The following is a 4,099-nucleotide window of genomic DNA, read 5'->3' on the forward strand; positions in this document are numbered from 1 at the left end:
GATGATATTGAGACGGTGGACGTCTCTCTCGGCGCCTAGTAATGTTAACCCCTCGTGCTTCCACCGAAAGTAGAAACGACTTTCCATTTTCATTAAATCAGTCCATATAGTTATCCGTAACCATATGACCAGTTTCAGCATAATATTGTCGAGGGGCCAACTGTGTATACCGATTCTCCCAAAACGCAATCCAATCTCTGTGTCTCACTACACAGATAACATCTTTCTTGCCTCGTCTATCTATGTTATGCATGTCGTCTAAATTCCTAGGTGCTCCAGGAATATATTGCGTAAAACCAAAATGACGGAGCACGCGATCAACTGGATGCCACTCAATAATAGCATAACATATAAGAGGTACAATTGACATCCATGCCTCTAATGACCCACTCAAGTGGGGTGGGATGCAAGCCTTTACTTCATCGCTCGCATAAGGTATCCACTGAAACTTAAATATAAATATAAAATTCAAATAAATATAATATTCTAATTATATCTAACATTTTAAATTAAAATATTCATATTTAAACAGATTTCAAGACATACCTCAGACCCAGCTTTTGTATCAATAAGTAAACAGATTTCCTCTAGTCCAGTAGGTATATCTCTATGGTTCTTTCTTTTCATCGACCACCTATGAAATATAATATAAACTAAATATCACCCTATTTAATTAAAAAATTTAAATCAAAATTTAGTTCGAAAATTACATCAATAATAAGGGGAATATGTATGGTTCTTTGACGATCAAACATAAGAAAGGCATGTGGAACCACGTCCATGATTGCAGAAGCAGAAGACATCCACCGATAACAGTTTTCTTATAATTTGTCGCACGACACATTTCTATAAAGAGAAATGCCAAAACTGCAGAGCCCCAACTATATCTTCCAGCTTCATCAAAATCAATCAGATGCCGCAACCACATACAATGCACCTGGTTGCGAGATTTGTCGGGCATCAATATTCCTCTAATGATTCGTAAAATATAAGCTCGAGCACATGCCTTTACTTCATCATCTGAAGCATTTTCATTCAGAACATCAAAATTAGCTTTCAACCATGATAAAGCTATTCTACCTCCATTAAACTCTAGCGGTGCAGCTCCAAGATACTCCATGCACATTGACTGTCAATCACGATCCGCCATACCACACATAATATTCCCATCGACGGGAAGCCCCAGATGCATAGAAACATCCTCCAATGTAATTGTAGCCTCTCCACATGGAAGATAAAATGTGTGTGTCTCGAGCCTCCACCTCTCAATCAATGCAGAAATTAGGACATGTTCGAGTTTGCAACCGCCAATAATTGTTGCAATATAGCCGAACCCAGCAGAAGACAAATATGGCAAAATACGTTGCGGTGTCGGTATACGTGGGTTTTTAATAAAAGTCTCTAAAATACGATCATTTTCCTAAATAATATGCATTATAAAAATTTATAATTAATATAAATTCATTATAAATCTAAATTAAAAATAATAATAAATATTAACATTAATTATAAAAAAATATTATCATATCACTAAAATGTCTGAAGATATAGTTTGCATCCAACAGCAGCAGCGTTTCACTTTCTATTATAACTGCAGACAAAAAAATATAATTAGTACAAAAAATAATTAATTAATAAATTTAAATATATAACAATTTTATAAATATTATTTTAATAAAAAATAATATTTATATAATTATATTACTATAAAATATAAAAACTATTTAAAAAATACTAACTTAAAAATAAATTTCTTTCCACTAATAATAAATTTAAAACTCAAATAGTTGGAGAATTTGAGTTATATAAGAGAGGAGAATATGATTTTGGTGTGAAGAATGAGGGGGGTTGAGGGGGTTTATATAGGAGAGGAGGAGGGGTAGTTGGGGGAAAACGGATGGGGGCATTTAATGGAAGGCGCGTCCCCGGGGATGCACCTTTCCCCCGTGGCGTCCGATCCAGCATAATCCCGTGAAAGCGTATCCCCGGGGATGCGTCTTTCACACGTGGCATCCGACTCAGCATAAACCCAGGTAAAGCGCGTCCCCGGGGATGCACCTTTGTGCCAACACAACCGAAAGGGTGCTACTTCGAGAAATATTGGTCAACGGGTGTTAGAACGGGAGAATTTAAAAAAAAAGCGGGTCAATTAAGTCAAATCGCCGAAGAAGGGTTGTTGACAGCTATCCTTTCTTACTGTCACATCTTTTTTAGTAAACAGAAATGGTTGTAAAATGAGATTTAAGGAATTATAGTTTAATTTAAAGTCAAAAGAGATATGTAATCGAAAATGTTATTTTTCTTAAATATTTTTTATTGAGTGTAACCTAGAATGTTAATTTTATAATATTTCTTAACCTAAAATGTTATAAAGAATGTAACATTTTCAGTTGCAACTGGAAATATTAAAAAAAATATTTTAGGTTACGTTTAATCATAAATATTAAAAAAATTAACATTTTTGATTACGTCTTTCTTTAGCCTTAAATTAAAGAGAAAATCGCCTCAGTGACCAAAAATGCCTTATAATATACGATTTTAACCAACTTTTTTTGGATTTGCCAAAATGACCAACAAAATCGCAACGCGAAATAAAAATCGCAACGCGATCCCCAGAATCGCAAATCAGTTTCCAAAATCGCAACGCGATTCTTGAAAATCGCAATGCGATAGTACAAATTCGCATTGCGATTTTCCAGAATCGCAACGCGAATATGAAAATCGCAACGCGAACACATAAATCGCAACGCGTATCCGTAAATCGCAACGTGTATCCGTAAATCGCAACGCGTATCCGTAAATCGCAATGCGTATCCGTATATCGCAACGCGAATTCGTAAATCGCAACGACAATACGTAAAATCGCAACGCGTATCCGTAAATCGCAACGCGATTTTTAAAGCGCCATTATAATCGCTACGCGTATTTTATTTTCAAATTACAAAAACGAATATTAAGACAAAATCCCGTAATCGCAACTCATAACCTAAAACCTAAAATCACAACTCAGTCCCATCTCCATCTCTCACTCTCTACGGCGAAATCCGTCCCCATCTCCGAAGATTTCCGTCCCCATCTCCGGCGAAATCCCTCACAACCATTCACGGTCAGAAATACCTCAAAATATTTAGAAATGGAAAATCAACCTCCGAGGGTTAGTTTTTTTAATTTTTTTTATTTTGAAATTTTTGCATTATTGTAGGTTTTTCATATTGAAACTGATGATAAGTTTACTGGTCATTTCAATAATAGATTAACCATTTCACTTAGATTTCATTTCGCGTTACGATTCTCTCGTTGCGATTTTCATTTCGCGTTGCTATTCTCTCGTTGCGATTTTCAAGTTAGTATTTGTCTTTGTTCTGTCTTTTGGTTGAAGTAATGCAATCCATTCAAGTTTCAATTTGCAGAAGAGTCGCAACGAGATAAATGAAAATCGCAACGCGAAAATGACTATCTGCAACGAGAAAAATGAAAATTGCAACGAGAGAATCGCAACGCGAAATGAAAATCGCAACGCGAAACCAAAATCGCATTGCGATTTTCATTTCGCGTTGCGATTCTCTCGTTGCGATTTTCATTTCGCGTTGCGATTCTCTCGTTGCGATTTTCATTTCTCTCGTTGCGATAGTCATTCTCTCGTTGCGATTTTCATTTCAACCAAAAGACAAAACAGTGTTGCAAATTTTAGTTTCAAGAATAAACTACTACTTTTTATGTTTATTGTTTTTGGTATATCTTCACAGTGTAGTTTTTGGTATATCTAACTTGGTATGTTTATTGTTTTTGTAGAAATTTTTTTCGGCTTCATTGACATTAAGGAATAAAGTTAGCCTAGCCACTACAATTGCTTCGAAGCTTTCACCTGCACAAAGACAATTGTTTGAGGAAACCTGCTTCGGGCCATGGCTGAGAGTACAGCATCCGGGTGGAGATGCTAATTTGACCCATTTGTGGCTTCAGACCATGACATCAAATCTACCCGAAAGTATACAACGTGGTGAGGAAGAGATATGGTTTCATTTTCCACCAGCGTATACTTGTTTTGGGCGGAAGGAGTTCTGCTTAATCACTGGTCTACGATTCGGACACGATGATG

This window comes from Hibiscus syriacus, unplaced genomic scaffold, assembly GCF_006381635.1.
Source record: "Hibiscus syriacus cultivar Baekdansim isolate YM2019G1 unplaced genomic scaffold, ASM638163v2 tig00111402_pilon, whole genome shotgun sequence".
Taxonomy (NCBI): Eukaryota; Viridiplantae; Streptophyta; class Magnoliopsida; order Malvales; family Malvaceae; genus Hibiscus; species Hibiscus syriacus.